Source organism: Megalobrama amblycephala, linkage group LG1 (assembly GCF_018812025.1).
Source record: "Megalobrama amblycephala isolate DHTTF-2021 linkage group LG1, ASM1881202v1, whole genome shotgun sequence".
Lineage (NCBI taxonomy): Eukaryota > Metazoa > Chordata > Actinopteri > Cypriniformes > Xenocyprididae > Megalobrama > Megalobrama amblycephala.
In genome coordinates, this window is record NC_063044.1 from 23631283 (window position 1) to 23651151 (window position 19869).

The 19869-nt window shown below is 37.8% G+C and overlaps 2 pseudogenes; both read right to left on the reverse strand.

Annotated features, from left to right (window-relative positions):
* Positions 1–377: 377 nt before the first annotated feature.
* On the reverse strand, positions 378–5020 carry LOC125249172 (annotated as a pseudogene).
* A 19-nt stretch (positions 5021–5039) lies between these two features.
* Positions 5040–19605, reverse strand: LOC125249180 (annotated as a pseudogene).
* Positions 19606–19869: the final 264 nt, after the last annotated feature.

Here is a 19869-nt window from a genome sequence, read left to right on the forward strand (position 1 = left end):
GGCGTCCCTGAGGTGGCGTAAGGAGAGAGGGAGTGACTCCGTGCTTCTGCCTGGACCCCTGCCCACAGCCGCGCTGTACTGTCGATGTGGCGGACCTCCTTGCCGGTCGGATCAGCGGAGTCAAACATGGAGCCACTGGGGCTGGTGCTTCTGCTGCTGCTGGCCAGGCTGGGAGGTCGAGAATGGATATTGTGCTGGCTATGGGACAGCTGGAAGGTGCGGACACTGGGTAATTGTCCATGTGGGGGAAGCAAGGGTGACGCCTGAGGGATGCTGGGGCCGTCGATACGAGGAACATGCAGCTTGAAGCCTGTGGTTATCCCTGCCTGTCTTTCAAGATTGTCCTTGGATTCAAAACTTTGCACGTCGATGGAATCGATAAAAAGTCCATTCCAAAGTTCTCAAACGTAGCATGTCGACTTAATCCTTCACATGGGTTTTCGTCAGTGCATTCTAGATGAAAATATTGGTAGTCAATAGTTTAACAAGCGTCAAGTACTTTTAAACATCTTACACACAAAAAGCACAGCTAGACTCCCAGATTATCACTGAATGTGTTGCTAAAAGTGAAGATAACCTGACAGAGTCCTCGGTATTATCATTAAAGAAGCAAATGAGCCGTTACCCCCAGACACGTCTGACACAATAATTAGCAATGATTTTAAAGTTGAAGGCTAACGAAAGTAATTAGAGTGATAGGGGATATAAGTAGCATAGAAATGTCTCTTTGAGCCTAGAGGCTATCTCATAAATATGCTACCATTGCAGGAGCAAGCTCCAAAGATCAACAGCGCTAATTTAGGTTCTTCTTCCAATATGACAGTACTGTAGACTAAAAAGAGCTCTGTGAGAGAAGCATGCCCATGGGGACCAAATTGAAGCATTTCTGACCTAAAAATGAGAGTGGCAGCTAAGGTAGAGCAAAGCCGCTAAAACTGTGAAATGGAGAGCTCAGTATGAACAGTGAGCAGGATTGCAGCACTGAGCTAGTTTCCCAAAAATCTCCACGCCAAGTGCCGCGTAAATGAAGAAGAGGAGCATAAACAGCAAGCCCAGATTTCCCACCTAAAGAGAGAAAGCGGATTATCACAGTATGTTATTAAACAATCAATCATGGGGAGTAGCATTGTGTTATAGATACTTTATCTCCAACTTTTTCTCTGTCCTCCCCCATGTCTTGCATATCCACACAAAGACACAAACAAATGCAATTGTGCACTACCATCCCTGCATCTCTCTAAAGCAAACATCCACACATACACGCAACGGCATACTGTATGCACTGCAAAAATATTTTGTCTCTATTAATATAAACTGTATGTATTTGAATTACAATATATACGGGTCTTTGACGAAATATGGTTTTTAAAAGTGTAAAAAAACATAATGGAGATATAATTTCATTGTTGACACTGAATAAAACTTCAAAATTAATTGTTTTTTTTTAATAATCAATTAACACTGCTTTTGTCAATTTTTTTTACAAGACTTGGCTAAATTTGTCACCAAACAAAGTAATTTGTTTTAACAAAAAATTCGGTTTTACTGAATGACACTTTTGGTTAAACCGAATGACGATATTTTCAGACAATGCTAACAGACTGATATCTAGCTAGCAAGCAAAAGGACAATCAAACCTTTTATATTTAGTGCAACATTTTCCATGTTTTATAGCGGTTGAACCAAATGACCTCATGTTTCGGGACATGCGTATGAGCGAAGTGAAAACATGAATTTTTCTATTAGTTAAGAGAGAGTTAGTTACTTTGCTTCACAATCATGTGGTCCTTTGCAGGTGACAGAATGATGTCACGTCCTGTCACATGATATTGACCACATAACTTGATCCAGAATGTTCCCTTTATATTGGTTGCTCCGAATGACATCAATGAAATAAATTTTTCTGGACATTCTTTCTCATAACAAAGCAACGACTTCTACACATCAATTTTAATACCATGTTGCACTATGTTGATATATGATGTTATAAAAACATGCCAGAATAAAAAATATATACATTTATTACATTTTAAGATATTTTAATCACAAGTGAAATGACTGTATTGGCCTTTGGATGGTTAAACCGTACGCACTTCAAAAACTTTAAAATACCTTTATATGTAACAAAATATAATTAAAACCTTTTGGATTCAATAAAAGAGATCTAGTTGTACTACCTTACACACTTTGGATGTCATATCTTTGTTTTTTAATTATTATTACGGCTTTTAGACAAAAAAATACCCCTCATGTTATTGACCCATATATAATATTAAAATATATAATACATAATATTTATAATACAACATATTAAAAATATAGTTTTAAAAGCACATTGGTATAACCTAATGTATCTGGCCATGTTAAATAATATAATAAAAGCAAAAAAGAAAAGAAAAAATACTGTAAAATATTTTTTATAAAAATAACACATTTACATTAATGAATTAATTGATGAATAAACAAATAAATGAAGGAATGAATGAATATAAAAACACACAACATTAGGTACCTGTGGTAAAGCTTGCATTACTGTGTCCAAGCAGGGCTCTCATGCCTGTAGCCATCTTCAAAAGCTTCATTACTGTTGGGCAAAAGCACAGAACAAACCCATATCCAAAACACATCCATTTGTAATAGACCACACTAATACATTTTGTATGGTTTGGGGGGAAAAAAACATAAAGAAGCTAAAAAAAACTGCAGTACCTCTAGCTATTCTCAGCACCCTCATAATGCGGATGATGGTGGGGTTGATTGGCAGCGCTGCATTGATCTTGATCTCCTCCAAGTGTGATGCCCATGATAGAGAGCAGGACTATGGCTAGATCCAGCTGGATTCCATCTGCCAGCACATTAAAGCATCATACAATTAAAATACTACATCCAGCAAAGAGTGTAATTTAGCTAATCGGTGTCTGAACATTAAGCAAGCTGAGCAAACAAACCACACACAGATTTATAAGCATATTGCAAATACAACAACATATGGTTGATTGCACCTGTACATGTGCTAATGTGGGATTATTGATAAACAACAGGGATCATGATCTCACGAAGCTGATAGAGTCTTTAATTAACTTTATCGGGTTAAGCACTTACAACTTACAGCAAGTATGTATGTAGTAAGTATACCATCTGAGGTGCACCCTAATAAGCCCTTCAAGAATACTGATTTAACTTCCAGAAACTTCTTTAGTACAATACAGATTTGCATTCATGCATCCATTGTTAAACTTATGTACAGGGTATTCACATTATATTCTGTTCACATTAGAGTCATTTAGGCAACAATACCTGTCGTTTGAAGATTCTCCGAAAACCAAATGCGAACAAGTTTGAGCAAAGCCTCAATTATGAAGATGACGGTAAAGACGTAGTTACAGTATTTCAATGCCTCTTCAAATGTGGTGGGCACTGTTTTAATGCTTGATAGAAAGGAGACAATTCTCTTCACCAGTTTATGACAAATGTAGTTCTACAAAACTATTATTCTTAAAGTCAGCATATGGACACTTGAAGAAACACCCATTTAATAATGCACAATATTTGGCTTCTTTGCATTTCCTGTCCTTCTAATAGGTGCCATTTATTTTAATGAAAGAGCACAAATGCTTTCCAAGCAGAACATTTCACAAAAATGAAGTTGAGGGGCTCTTTGGTTTCAATAGATCTAGGGAAATGCAAACTTCAACTGCAATGGTAGTTCACTGACTCACCAGTGAGCTGATTGACAATGCTCGATTGACATACGTGACTACGATTGAATGCCCGATGATGCCAGTAAAGGCTAGAGGAGCCAGGTAGCTGTTGGTACAAACCTAGATAAAACTGTCGGATGTAGAGCCGGGCTGGAAGAGTAATCTGCATCAGTACAGTCTCTTGCCCTGGGCCTCTGTTGATTACAATCAAGACAGACACTTCTTCACATTTATTTGTTTAGTCACGTTTAGGGTCACAAGGTGCAGAAAAACTCAAAAAGGCTACTGGGTATAAAGGGACTTGACTTTGCTGCAGATGAGTGACCAGTACTTTATCACATTGCCATCAAACTAGTGCCTAATTATTGCGAGTACTAATCCGTTAACTAGTCCTCTCAAAATGCAAACACTCTGTGCCTATTCTGGATATTCATAGCATGGACTGCTTTGGTGAACATGGCCGTTGTAAACATGGCAGTGTGTGGGAGAACCATATGAAAGGACTTCTGCGAGTAGCTCAGGTCATGACCACCTTGAAAGTCTTTTACAGTTGTACACAGAAACAGCCTGTTTTTCAATATGATGCAGGATACATGCTGCAGACCCAGATGGAATCTTTGGATATTTCCCACATTTTCTGACATCTGAATTTGGGGAAAATCTGCACGTATTCCGCAGAATATAAAATGAGTTGAACTTACTGTACTCTTAATGACTGCTTGTATTAGCCTAAATATTTCATAAATCAGCTCAAGAGTGGTACAACTTCGATATTCTCTAGCTTTGAGGCAATCTCACTGAGCTTTCTGTGGAAGCAGATTCCATGTGAGTCTGGATAAATGGACTACCGATACAGATGTTATTTGGATATGTCCTGTACTACAGGCACCTTTGTGTCCCAGGGGTTTATGTTATTTATATCCCAAATGTGATCATCTAAACAAATGTGAAATAAACAATTGCAATTGCATGAGTGTACAGTTGAGCGAAACATTGAGGTAAATCTCACTTGTAAGCATAATATTTTTCCATTAAACATTGTGTCAAATTATGCAAAAGTGCTGAAAATATAATTTCATTGTGTTTAGAGATGACAGTAAAATGCTAGCCAGGGGTTGTAATTAGCGCAACTCAAATGAGTATGCCATTTTAATAAAAAAAATGTTAAAAATGTAATTTCCATCAAAGAATGCCTCAATACAAAAACAAATTAGAAAAGTTATGTGAATTTATAAATACGGAAACAGCACCGGCCAGAATGAAGCAAAGCAGATCCAAACCTGCTGGTTCACCCCGACAGCGTCCAACCCGTCATACATTATATTGACCCATCCGTCCTTACAGGAAAGCACGAACAGAGACATGAGAGCCTGCGGAAGAGAAACAGTAAACGGCTAAAACCATCATTTATTCAGTGCAGTAACAGAGCTCATAATGACAGTCTGGGAATCATTTCAAACAAATTACAGCAGAAAATGTTTTCTGAAGGTCCTATAAAAATGAAAAGGCAACATGACCTCACTCAGCCAATCGTTTTATTATGATTAAATGTGTCCAAACCAATGAATTGTGTCTAGTGAATAACAGTTACCTGTCCCAAGTTGTCAAAGTTGTACTTTCTCCGAATCCATTTGTAACTTACATTCGTCCATATTGGTGATGTTTTTGGTGTCAGCCACCTTCACAATGGTAAAACTTTCCTTTGAAGAGCTGTGATAGATAATTATCGATGCTGTGTTATCTAAAAAAAAAAAAACCCTTCATATTTTTGTTGAAAAGCATGTATTGTGTAGCGGTTGAGGCAATTACCTGAACTCCAAGAATGGCCAAAGACAATAAAGAAGGCACAGCAGATCAGCACAATGTTCCCAGTGGGCCTCAGGGACGTTATTAGCGTTTCCACCACCAGCTTCAGTCCAGGAGCACGACTAATCACTCTATTTAAGTGAAAAACAAAGACACAACCTATTTCAGTCTGTCTGGATTGCAGTAACATTTATGTAATGGTACAATAGACTGGGTGACCTTTAAGATTGATAAACCACCGCTTTGGTCTTACCTCTAAAACAAATTCAAGGATAATAGACTTTTGTTGAATCAGTAAGTGAGAAGGGGCTTTTAGCGTGTAGGCTCGGGAGATAATGCAACCACACAACTAACCTTCAGTTTATTTCCTAACAGGAGCAATGACTGTATAGCGGATTTCATTGATTGACCGTGCCTCAGACAGGCACATTGGGACCTTTCGCTGACTCACCTTAGTGGCCGCAGAGTTCTCAGCAGGCGAAGAACCCTCAGGATGCCAAGGATTCGGTTTCCACCAGTGGAAGCCAGAGAGACCAGAATGTCAATGAGAGACACAAAGACCAGCACCCCATCCAGAACATTCCAGGTGCTCTGCAGATAACTGTGCTTCCCGGAGCAGAAGCCAAGGGCCACCACCTTTAACACAAGTCATACCACATCAATGTGATTGTTTTGTGGAATGAACACTCTTTGTACATTAGAAAAAACAAAATCATACCTTCACAGTCATTTCAGCAACAAAACTCACAGTGAAAATATAATTTGAAATACTGAGAAACATTCTCTCCTGAAACGAAAAACAGAATGTATCATACATCCAATAAGCATGAAAATCTCAAATATTAAATTCAAATTGACTATTAAGGATGAGATTTCACTAAAGCAAACTTACAGGTGGCTGTATAGTGGGTCTTTCCAGAGCAATAGTGATGCAGTTTAAGAAGATGAATACCAAAACTACATAATCAAACATTTTGTGAGAAATTAACCTCTGACAAATCATCCGAAACCTAGGACAGAATTATGTAACAGTTACAAAAGTGAACATGAAACTTTGAAAAGACAAACTGGTCAGTAGACGATAGGAGATGGCAAATGCTTACTTGTTCTGAGGCGAGAACAGATAAAGGGACCAGTCCTCATGATCTTTACAGCACTTAGGTTTATATGCTTCTAATGTCCTCCTGAGACGGAGACAGAAACTCTGTAACACACAAGAGAGAGGCATCAGCAAACTGAACAAGAACTACAGCTAATTACTACAGCTCTAAATTGTCTGGAGTTTAAAGTGTTTAGGGTAGATAAGAACGTTAATGGTCTTGATTCAATATATCAATAAATAGGGATTCAAATGGATGCTTGTTTAAATGTGATGAATTGCCATTTAACTAACTGTTTATTTTGCAAATGCGTTTTCTGTAAAACAGATTTTGCACAATTAAAATCCACTTTGTCTCAACGTCTAATTGATTTGCCAGGTACTTGGCTAGAAAGATGGTTGAACTTGTAGAAATGACACCATGATGCAGCTGTAATTATGCAGCTTGTAATACAATTGTGGGAAATCATTATAGAATATTTCCAGCACTGACACTTTAATGCAGTTTTTATGGACATTTTATTCACTCCATTTTGCAGTTTCAGTTTCAACACCATGCAGCACCTTTCAAAAGTCAATTTAAAGTGTTTTTTCTCCAAGAGCTCATGAGAAATCTTTCACAAAAAATAATAGAAACATGGCAATATAGTGGCAGTGAATAGCGACCAGCATTAATTTGCTTTACCTGCAGTACATAGTCATGCACAAGCTGCATGCTCAATAAAAAGCTTTGTCATTGACAAAAGATAGAAGACATTTGCAAGTTTTGTTTTCTACAATAGATTGTATGTACATATCCTGCACACTTTTTGTTTTACTAATGCAGTTCAGGCCTTTACATTTGCCAAAAATATAACTTTTTTGCTGTTATAAAAACAAACAAACAAAGCCCAGTCCAGATTAGAAAAAGTAACGGTTCGGGGTGTGTTAAGATGGTGTTTGTTTTAGCCTTTGCAGGTTTACACCTACTAATAACAAGTTCACAATTCACACAGTCCCCAGTATGACAGATGGGCCAAACACTGCAGCACCGTATCAGCAATGCAGTTTAACTCCACAGACTATCTGGAGAAAGCAGCTACTTAGTTTGTGCAAAAATCTGCATCCTTAAAGGGTTAGTTCACCCAAAAATGTGGGTGAACTAACTCTTTAGGAAGCCAATTATGTAAATGTAGTTCAACTTGTGTGCCACAGGTTGAGCCTCTTCAAGGTGAGATCACATTGCATATTAGCTACATATTTAGCCGTAGATTTAAATTGAGTTAACATACACTGTATTTTAGATTCAATTTCTATTCAATATTGAATTTATATTTGTATAATATTTGTATAATTACATATTTGTATATATAATTTTGTGCACATGCTTAAGAAAGACAAACATAATACTGTAACTGAGCCAGTTGTAGAAGGTTTTTTTATACCTCTGCCTGAAACCCCTCCACTAAGATGGCCACAAGCAGGTTAAAGAGGACATAATTCCCAAAAGTCATCAGAGCCACAAAGTAAAGAGCCGCCCATGGGGAGGTGGAGGCCATTCCATTATAGAGGACCACGTTCAGTCTTCCTGGGTCAGAATCTGTAATACACACGCAAGCATTTTGTCTGAGAAACAGTAGAGGACAGAGGACGGCTGAGTAAAGGGAAAAAACATTTAATTACTTAAATGTGCAATAGACCAGTGTTTTCTGTATGTGTTTGCCTGACAAAAATAATCAATTATTTACAACACACTTGACTACATTTGACCGAGTATGAAAAAATGTCTACTCTATTCATTGTAATTAAGGACCTACAATGGACTTACAACTTACTATGTAGAGCTAGCATAGTTTCTGTTCTGACCTGAAACACAGTGACAATGGCCCACAGCAGGGAATCAAAGGTTTTCCTGTCAGGAATGGTGTCTCCATCCTCCGTCTTCATGCTGAATTTGCATCCAAACAGATGCATTCCAAGAATGCTGTATTGACAGTGAAATAAAAATGAAATGTATTATTATTTAAGTGCATAATTCCAGAATTACATTCAATAAAAAATTATTAATGTTGTACAGTTTTTAAATCAATTAATTCATGTAGTACAGTTTTATGAATCAAACTGTCAAGTTTAGCTATAATGTTGGTGGCACTGTGCAACAAGCTCGGTTCTAACTGGTTGAACGAGGGTGTGGGTGTGGTCTGCACCTGAATGTGAAGATGTAAATCATGAGCAGCATGCAGAAGGCTGCCACCTTGTCAATGGTCTTCATCAGCATCACCAGCTGTCTGCGCAGTGCAGGGAGGAAGCGCACCAGTTTGAGTACACGCAGGAGACGAAATGTCCTCAGCACTGAAAGACCCCCATCCGCCTGCCCTATGATCTCCCACACACTGCCACCAAAACACATGGTTATATTTAATAGTTTTAAAAAGTTTTAATAGTTTTAAAAACAGTTTTTAAAAAAAAAAATCATAACCTCAACATTGCATATGTATGCTTACAAGCAATTAAAATACTGTGTAATAACAAGAAGCCCTGCTAAAATTTCATACTATCTTTCACAACAGCACCTGGGTAGCTGATGCAAAACATTTCCATGGATTTTTTTTATAAATCAATTTAGTTTAGTTTAGGTATTTAGGTACAAAGTTTAGGTATTTTTAATGTAATTTATTTAAAACCGTTTCATTTAATCATCACGAAACCTTTCATAACATTTGTATTATTTTATTTAAATATTTTATTATCCACTATTATTCAAAAGTTTGGGGTCAATAAGATTTTGTTGTTGTAAGAAATATACTGATAGTAATACTTTTATTCATACTTTTGTGAGATGAACAAAATGAGAAAAACAGTGAAATGCAAACTAGAATTAGAATATATGAAGCCTGTACTAATTAAATATGTTAAATAACACAAATATACTTTATGTATTTAATCTCACTTTATTAACCAATGTCTTTGCTGCTGACCTTCCATGATGATCCAATTCAACCATACTAATAAGCAAAACTTACTTTAGATAAACATCACATTTGTGTTTCAATTTTACTTTACAGGTGTGAATTTCCTTCAGCCTGAAGGCCTGTTCACACCAGAACGAATATCGCACGCGATTTTCGCCGACGTTTAACGCCTCATGACTAAACAACAGGCGCCAATGTGAGTGTGCACACCGACGCGAAAAAAGCGAGGCGTAAAAGCGTCATTTTTTTTAAAACGCCTCGGGTTCGTTTTTTTGGTTTGACGCGCCGCGTTAAAAACTGGCCGACCAATGAGATTGCCGCTTTTGTTCACGTGCCTGGAGCTGCTGAAGTTACAGTAAAACACGACTTGGTGGCGCTCAAGCACAAAATGGTCTTGCCGAGCACACAAGACGACGGAGAGAAAGTAGACGAGGAAGACCCCTACAAACTATCCCTGCGTCTCAAACAGCTCCCTAGCTTCCTAGGTCGTGTATCAGTATACCATGTAAATGAATGTGGCCGAATCCCTGATCAGTGCCCTGACTAGTGAAGTAGAGAGCTGATTGAGATGCACACTATGGGTGCTCTGCCACAGATGTGTATTATTTCTGTATTTTTACTTTTTTTTCCTTTTACATTCAAGAAATATAGTTGAGAATGTCTGTTTCATAAGTATGTTTATTTACACTACCGTTCACTTGCACTATATATATATATATATATGTATGTATGCTATTTTATATATGCATTTTTTTTTATCTTCTTTAACTTTATTAATATCATATGTTTATTTGCACTACCGTTAAGCACAAGCGCCACATACTGTCAGGGAGTGAATTTGCACTTTCACTCGGCGCATCGCCGGTGAAAATCGCTTGGGTGTGAACACAAAAAACGTCTTGAAAAACGCTGACGATAAACGCGTGCGATATTCGTCCCGGTGTGTACGGGCCTTGAGGCTTATTCCTTTCACTTATAGTGTGAAAGGGCCTTTACATTTGCCAAAAATAACATTTTGTTATTAAAAAACAAACAAACAAGCAAGCCCGGCCAGATAAGTTAAAGTAACGCAAAAGTAAGGTAAGTATTGCAATAAGTTACTTTTTTATGGAGTAACGCAATATTGTAATGCATTACTTGTAAAAATAACTTTCCCCAACACGGTTGATATGAAATGAAGAAATAAGAAATAATTACATGTTTCTTGAGCAGCAAATCATCATATTGTAATGATTTCTGAAGGATCATGTGACACTGAAGTCTGAAGTAATGATGCTGAAAATTCAGCTTTGAGATCACAGGAATAAATTACATTTTAAATTATTTAAAAATAGAAAAGTTATTTTACTATATTACTGTTATAAATTTACTGAATTTTTAATCAAATAAATGCAGCTTTGATGAGCAAAATCATTAAAAACTTGTCGGTAGCGAGAGAACAAAAGTAGTGTATATCTGATAAGTATTTTATCAATTTTCCATATAAAATAATTTAACACATAATTCCCTGCTGAAAAATCCAGCATAGCTGGTCACAAGCATAAGGTATTTTTTTGCATGCTGGTTTGCATGGGATGCTGGTCATGGGAAGCGGAAGGACCAGCTACAGCAGCTCAGTTTTTCTGGAGAGCAGCATGAATATGTAGGTCAACCAGCTAGACCACCACTATACCAGTTTTAACCAGCACAGATGCTGGTTTATGGATTTTTCAGCAGGGATATAGATATAGATATATCACAGATCTTACCTTATGACTACAATAATCCTATCAAAGATATTGTAGGGGTTCTTGATATAGCTGAAGGTACCAAAGGCCAGCAGTTTAAAAAGCATTTCCAGGACAAACATGCTAGTGAAGACGATGTTGCTGATCTCCAGAATATGTGTCAGCTCCGGGGGCTGTGAGAGGAAACAGAGCCACACCTCATTACCTTCTGCAGGCCAAAATCATGCCAAGATACTGCTGGGAATACAACATGTGAGTGACCTTAATCACTGACCCTCATAATGGCACCTTCACACACCTTTACGCTCACAACATCACATGAAACGCCCCGAGAGTGGGAGTCTGTGAGAGTGCTGTATATAATACAGAGAACTGCAAAACTATTGAGCACATTCAAGTGTACATAGTGTGATCAGGGTTGACTGTGTGTGTGTATGTGTGTGTACCTGCTTTTACAGACCCATAAAACTGCATTAATGCATATCATGACATAACTACAAACAATACAGTATTTATTAATCTACTCTCTTAAAAGAAAAAGCATATAGAAACTTAAAGAACTCTAGGGTCTATATTGAACCCTGCTGATCCTTTTTTAAAGAGTGTGTAATTTCTACATATAAAATTAAATTAGCATTAATGTATTATGAGCAAACATGAATTAACAAAGAACAATAATACCATATAAATGAACACAATCTAGATTAATAAATGAATAAATGCTGTAAATGGTTGTTCATTGTTAGTTCATGATTCCTACTACCGAATGCTAACAAATGAAACCTTATTGTCAATTCTTACCAATTAAATATGTTTATATTACATTATCTATACCCATCTCATAACTGAGATGCCAGAACAACTCTGAAGCAACAGATTCGAAAACATACCATGGGGCAAAAACATTGTTTGGTGTAATTTTCCTCAAAGTGAGACACATGCTATTATGCAGTGGCATAGCCTGAGCTCAGTCGTGATGAATTCTAAATGCAATCTTCCAGTCTGTGCATAATTTTTCCAACAAAATGAAGTGTAATTTTTCCAGTCACAGAGAGGATCAGCGCATTTCTAGTTTGAAGGTACTGAACAACTGTGTTCTGATATGTTGTCTGTGATCCCTCTTCCCCAGACCCTCTTGCTAATCCCCCCACAACAAGACCAGGGATGGTTCACAAGCTAACAAACTCACAAACAAACAATTGAAAACTTTAGAGCTTTTCACACTTGAAATAGTTAAAGGATTAGTTTACTCCAGAATTAAACAGGGTTCATGCAGGTTTCAGTAAGTCAAATTTAAGACCTTTTTAAGACATTTTAAGACCATAAAGATTGAAATTTAAGACCTACACGACGCATTACCAAAAAATATTCAAATCAAAGAAATTCTGAAAAAATCATTTTATTTCAATGAATTCAGTCACTGAAAAAGCATTAATTTAATTTACAGATAAAGCAATCACATTAGTAACCTTCCACACCCATCAATGTGCCAAATGCCCAAAACCTTAGGCCCAAAATGAAAATAGGCTAAAACAAACTTGCCCTCAAATAGAATAGATTTCATCTCATATTTATTTACATTACAAAACAGCATATTAATTAGAGATTGAACATGCTACTCCAACCCATGTAACAACCAATGTAGCACACACAAACACCAGATAATCAATGTTAGATAGATACTTACCTCGGGATAATTAGAGAGAGAGAGAGAGAGAGAGAGAGAGAGAGAGAGAGAGAGAGAGAGTCTGTCTGTCTGTCTGTCTGTCAGTCATGATTATCTGATGTGTGTGTGTGTCCCGCACTGTCCCATGAACTGTGAGCCCAAGTACCTCGACAGTCGTCGACAGTCGACTTAACGTAACAATTCCATTGTTCCAGAAACGAACGTGGACGTCAAGCTGCTTGGTCCTGGTGGTCTGATTTTGGCTTTCATTGAACATTACGACATACGGCCCGGTAAGAGTATGAATCAATTCCCTCTTTATAAACTCTCCCAATCCAAATCTCGCCACATAAGCGATCTTGTTGGGCCCGCAGGAGAACATCTTCACGATTACTGAATCAGGGAACATCACTTGGAAGAGATCGCTAATCTCACTGTTGCTATTAAATGAGTGGTGTTTAGTCACCATGTGTAGTATCCAAAGCACCTCGGCTTTCGATGTGTCAGTCGATCCAAAAGTACCCCGAAGGTTGTTCGACAGAGCTGCGATGATATTGCGCTGGAGACCGGAGGGACCAGGCATTGAGGAGGACGACGGCAGTGGTGAGGCTAATAGGCCGAGTCCGCCGAAGGCATTTTGCGGCTAGCTTGTGTTTCTCCGCTCTGGCGTGTGACTCCAGCGCCTTCACACCCAGAGTCCCTAATTTATTTATTTTTTTTTTGTTGCAAAGTTTGCAGTGGGCCTCGTACATGGAGCTGGGTACCGCTTGTAACCAACAGCAGAAATCGCTGTGATCTAGCCATGTCTCGTTGAAAGTAACTCTGAGGAGACGCAGACGTATTTCGCGGGCAGGTATTGCATTTATCACGGGATTTGTAGTTTTATCACCGCGTATACCAACACCAATATACCCCAGAAAGAACTACGACTCGCTACTTTGTAATAACTTTCAGCAGGTAGCGTTTCTGGAAATGGGTAAAAAAAATATTTAGACCTGACTAAATGAAATTTAAGACCTCAGATGAAAATCTGGCCGTTTTTAAGACTTTTTAAGGCCTTAAATTTAAAGTTCAGAATTTTAGACTTTTTAAGACTTTTTAAGACCCCGCGGGAACCCTGATTAAAGCAACAAGCACATTTGCTGGACAGAGCAGTGGAAAAGCAATGACAGTGAAAATGCATGTTGGGACACTGGGCTTTCAGTGGTGGCAACATGGCAGACTAAAGGAGAGTGATGTTAGCAGAGGACAGCCACACTTCTCCAGAGGGAGTCGGCCACTGCAACCTTTTTTGACCCCATCCTCCATTATATCCCATTATGCATAGCAGACATTCCCCACTTCTTTATGCACCTCTGAGTGCAGAACAACTCAGAAAGTGTAAAAGGAAAGTAAAACTACAACACTGTCTGTCACTTTTGCAGCTATTTGAGATAATGCTCATCATTTTACAGCTCTAAACCATTCAGTGACCAGCACAATCTCAAGATAAACATGTCATGATGTGTTTGACAGAAACATGCGCGATGATGATGAGTTCTGAATCATAAATGAATGTCTATTTTACATCCTGTAATGGGTCATTATTTCTTTTAAAGTGTATCATTTTTTGTGCCACTACTAGCAGCAAGTAGAATTGCAGTTTGCTAGAGCAGCCCGACTGGACTGGGGTCACGTATTTATTTATATAGCATTTTATACAATACAGATTGTTTCAAACTAGCTTCACAGTATACAGAAGATATTATTCAGCTCAATTCAGTGGACATAATAACACTATTTAACCAACTAATGGAAGATGGAGAGCGTGTTTGAAACAGTACTTGTTTTTTCATAATTAAAACAGTATATTGGTGATAATCACAATTTTGCTGTAACTAACTAATTTTCTGCAATGTGACAAATTAATTTTTAAACATACAATACGTTCTCAGCCTTAGAGGTAATGAACATGTCTATCATTTATCAAAGTAAAATTACTGTATGTGCAGTCGAGACATGCATCTATCTTTAGTGATGGGGTGAAAAGTGTTTTAGGCTCAGTGGAGTGACTTTGACTGATGCAGTAATGAAGACTGTCAGTGGCCCCATGTAAATCCGATTAGGTGGCTGATTGACTCGAGCGTGCGGAGACTCTGCTGAGTTGCTGATCTTTCTCCCCACTATGCTAAGAGCAATCAGTACATAGATCAATGCAACCAGCCTTATCTCATTACTGTAATCCTCCCTCAATTACTATAGTGACAATTTATTCCTATAGCTGACAGTACTGAACAAACACCAACTGTATGGATAAACCTTGAAATATTTGATTTCAAATAAACGGCAGTTACTCAGTAAACAACCTGTCTAAATCAACATACACAGTATTAAAGGGATAGTTCACCCAAAAATTAAAATATCATCATGTCAGTAACAAAACAGTTGATGGTCCCCATTGACTTTCATAGTATTTTTTTTCTATACTATGGAAGGCCCATTTTAACTGTTTGGTTACCCATATTCTTCAAAATTCCTTCTTTTGTGTTCAGCAGATGAAAGAAATTCATACATGTTTGGAACAACAGGGTGAGTAAATGATGACAGAATTTTAATTTTTGGGTGAACTATCCCTTTAACTATAGGCAATCTCTTTACTTAAGCAATTACATTTTTTTTCCTTTATTTAATGCATTTGGTCTATGAAGGCTTGTTACCACCACAGATGAAGAAAAAAAAAAGCTTTTGTGACATGTCAACAATAATTTAAAACTGGAAAGCATGTTTACACATTAAATACACATATAATGGAAGACTAGCCAACAAGCAGGCAGCGCCAATAAATAGATGTTTAAAATGTGCTACTATCAAACATACTCAAAAGCATAACTCAAAATCTTGGAGGGATTTAATGGTGTTTAAAGGCGGTATAGAGGATGTTTTGTTTTATACATTTTTGCAATATTACTTGAAACTGTCTTTACTAACTGATAAAAGACTATTTATTAGGTGCACTGAAAGGAATAATATCAATATACATCATCTGTGCACGAGGTAGGGCCTTAAAAACATCAGCCAATTGTTTGTGTGATCATCGCATAAACGACTGGCCCTCTGGCTTGTCAAACACTGCCATTACGTTCCTTGTGAGAGACGTGCTCGCTCCAGTAACTTTCCACACTCCACAGGCGCCGCATGCAATGTTTTTGTCAGGAGTAACAACTGCAGATTATGAGTTACCTGCGGTGAGTCCGACATAATGAATCCACTAACACGACACAGCGAATGCCGGTGGTAAACAAACACTCGTGTTCCAATACTCATGCACGAGTTTTGGGAGGCGTTCCCTCGTAATGAGCTGTGAAGGAGGGGGTTGTTCTTACGCATGTGCTCATTTCAAAAACTCACTAACAGTCTTTGGTTTCTCAATCGTCGAAAACATCCTCTATAGCACCTTTAACTGTCTGTAAGTCACACAATCACATTTTCTTCCACCTAAAAAAGTAGTCCCTTCTCAAAAGGCACAAATAACAAGCATTTTACTGAAGAATTCATGTTAATTCTTTAAAATTTATCAAAAAATCTCTATGCAAGGATGTCTCTAAACCCAAAAATCACCATAACAAATAGCTGCTAACAATTTTCACCTCTTCTGCTTCTGAAATAAGGATAAAAAGAGCCCTATTTCATGTCTTAGGTTAATTAGAGAACATTAACTGTTCTTTAAAGTAACATAATGATTAAAGATTTAACTTCAGAAGCAGATGTGCTATCTCGGCCCCACATTGGTATTCAGCAAGCCACACTTTAGTCAAAGAGCAACCAATCAATCATATATAATCACACATAATTAATTTGTTCAGATCTATTATTAGCTTATTATCTTGATGTAAAGTCAAGGTGCAGCTGAACCTCATTTCAACCAAATCGCTCTCCAAACTGCCTTTTGACAAAGTACAAATATTTATCACATGCCCTTTATGCAACAGACTTTATGCAATGAACTTCACATGAACAAACAGGAAAACAGGTCTCATTGTACCTGTTTGTCGGAGAAAGTGTTAAAGGATTAGTTCACATTAAATGAAAATTACCCCAAGATTTACTCACCCTCAAGCCATCCTAGGGGTATATGACTTTCTTTTTTCTGATGAACACAATCAGAGTTTTATTAATAAATATTCTGAAGCATCAAAGCTTTATAATGGCAGTGAATGGGACCAACGAGTATGACGCTCAAGAAAGTGCATCCATCCATCATAAATGTGTACTCCACACGGCTCCGGGGGGGGTAATAAAGGCCTTCTGAAGCGAAGCGAAGCATTTGTGTAAGAAAAATATCCATATTTAACAATATAATATATTTATTAATATAACTCTGATTGTGTTCATAAGAAAGAAGAAAGTCATCTACACCTAGGATGGCTTGAGGGTGAGTAAAGCTTGGGCTAATTTTAAAGTGAACTAATCCTTTAACGGCTGACGACGATATCTATGGACTTTTAAGGTAATCAGCTAACCCATCTAGTTCTTTATATTGTTGGCATTTTATTAGAATTAAATATCTGAATATTAGTGAGAATAATAACAATAATAATTAAAAAAAACTTTTATATATCAATCTGCATATAAGATAGACATTATGCTCATCTTTTCTTGCTCCTTTAAGGGGCCGTTTACATATTGCATCTAAAAACGCATCCCTTTCTCCTCCTTTCCACAAGCGATTGCGCTCCCGTGGCATCTGTCATTGCTATGCAACACTGAACTGCACTCTCCACGATGAGGAGGAAGTATTAGCTAAGGATTAATGATTTCTAGCACTTGCATTAGCTCTACTACTAGATATATTGATGGAGATGAGAAATAAAAAACCACCCTGTGCAGCTATGATCAACTGTTCGGCTGAGCTTTCAGTTTTGTTATGGAAAGGCAGAAGCTGATCGGTTGGTTCTTGTCACATGACCTGCGGTGCGCTTACGGCATTCTGAAAAGTTGAGAATTTTTGCACCTGGAAAATGCACCGCATGCGCGTCGCGACCACGTCGCTTCCATTATGAGCGCGCCTGCCGCACGGCTACATCTGAAATAACTGTCTTGCTCATGGAAAAAACGTGATATGTGAACGGGCCCTAAAGGTATCTAGAGTAAAACGGCTCTATATTTAACACAGCACATACAAAAGACCTGAACCCTAAGTGATGCAAACTGTTTTACAGAATACAGAAGTTTGTAGCGCATAGCTCCCATTTTGACATAACTTAATTTGTGTTAGAAAGCTAAAAAACTTGATGACATATTTAAATGAACCGAATTTACAACATTTAGTACATCATATAGTTTGCAAGGCATGAAAACAGTATCTTGGCACTAGAGTCAAGTAACCGAAAAACCTGGCAGTTGGCCATCGGGCCATCCTTATTGTTAAACCAAGATTAAGTGTTTCTTTTATTACTATTACAATGTCAGTAAATGTTTAATTCCCCAATCATAAAATGATTCAGTTTTATACACAAGACTCAGTTCTTCAATATTATCCTCAGTACAAGCTGCAGAAAATGTCAGTACTGCATCCACACACATTCCTTACTGTGAGACCTCTATCAGATTGGCTAAATGTCAAACCACAGTATTGGGTGCGAAACCACGAGTGGTAACATCCCAACAACATGGTGAGGAGAGACCAAGGCATTGCAGCACAACACAGTTATGTAACCAGGAGATCTGTTTGCCCAATAAGGCTATGAATCCTCATCACTGTTTATTAATGAAAAATAAATTGATAGCTAACCTCTGCACAAGTCATAATGACATTTTGCTGGGGAATACTTTATGATATAGTCAGTTTCCTTACTAACAGTCATTTAACAATCATCATATCAACCATCCTTATGTTGTGATGGCATCCTTATGACAGTGATGGCACATTTTTGTAGGCCAAACAAGGAGTTAGCATCACCCTCGACAAAAAGCCAGAAGGATATTTTTTGGATTATTGCAGAAAATAAGTTCTGTGAAACAACAAAAAATTATGATACGTACACATTGTGTTCATCATGATAATCTTCACAAATTAACACAACTTTTATGAATATTGAAGCCTAGATACAATCGGCAGGAATAAAAAGCTAAACGTAGGCTTTAAATGAACTACACCACAGTCACGTGACTTCAACATCACCATCACCACCACTTAAGCTTCTGAAAACTCTTTCCAGCATGATTTAAAAACTTTGAGTTAGAATGGTTTGCAAGAGCACAATAGTAAACACAACAGGGCTGTGATGATGTTTAATGTCTCTGACATCCTCCGTAGCCCCTATTTAGCCACTAGATAGCAGCTGCTTTTTTTCAAGACAAGTAAAAGCTTTAATAAAATTACAAGGGGGTATAACTGATGTATTTTATGCCATAGAATAAAACGTGAAAATGTCTTTAGCTGGTGTTAACCAAAGACCTTATTTCAAGCATTTGAGCAAGCATTCAAGCAACCAGAATTCCATTAAAAAACCCTGTCTTCATGGCAATAGTGCTGTAAAATGTTAAGTTGTTTTCGGGATTTGGCCAACAAAAATACACCATCCCTGCAACACTCTGTTAAAGCACTGCAAGTGTTCAGAATATTCATGAAGGAACCCACACTTGCACTCACCTGCTCATGATATTCAATCCCCATACTCAATGGTGCTTGATAAGGATGGCAATCATAATTCCTCGATTAAAGTATTTGCTATCCACTATGCATGTCAGTCGGTCTCGGAAGTCCTCCCAGTACTGAGCAAGGCGGTTACGCTCCTCCAGTATTTCATGATGGGGTGCACGGCTGGGTTTGAACTCTGCTCCATGGGAGAACTCATACACCACGTCTCCTTCTAAACTGGAGTAGTCTGAATCATCCGAGCTCCAGATCCAAGTTCTCCAGGGCCCTTGTGCAATACGG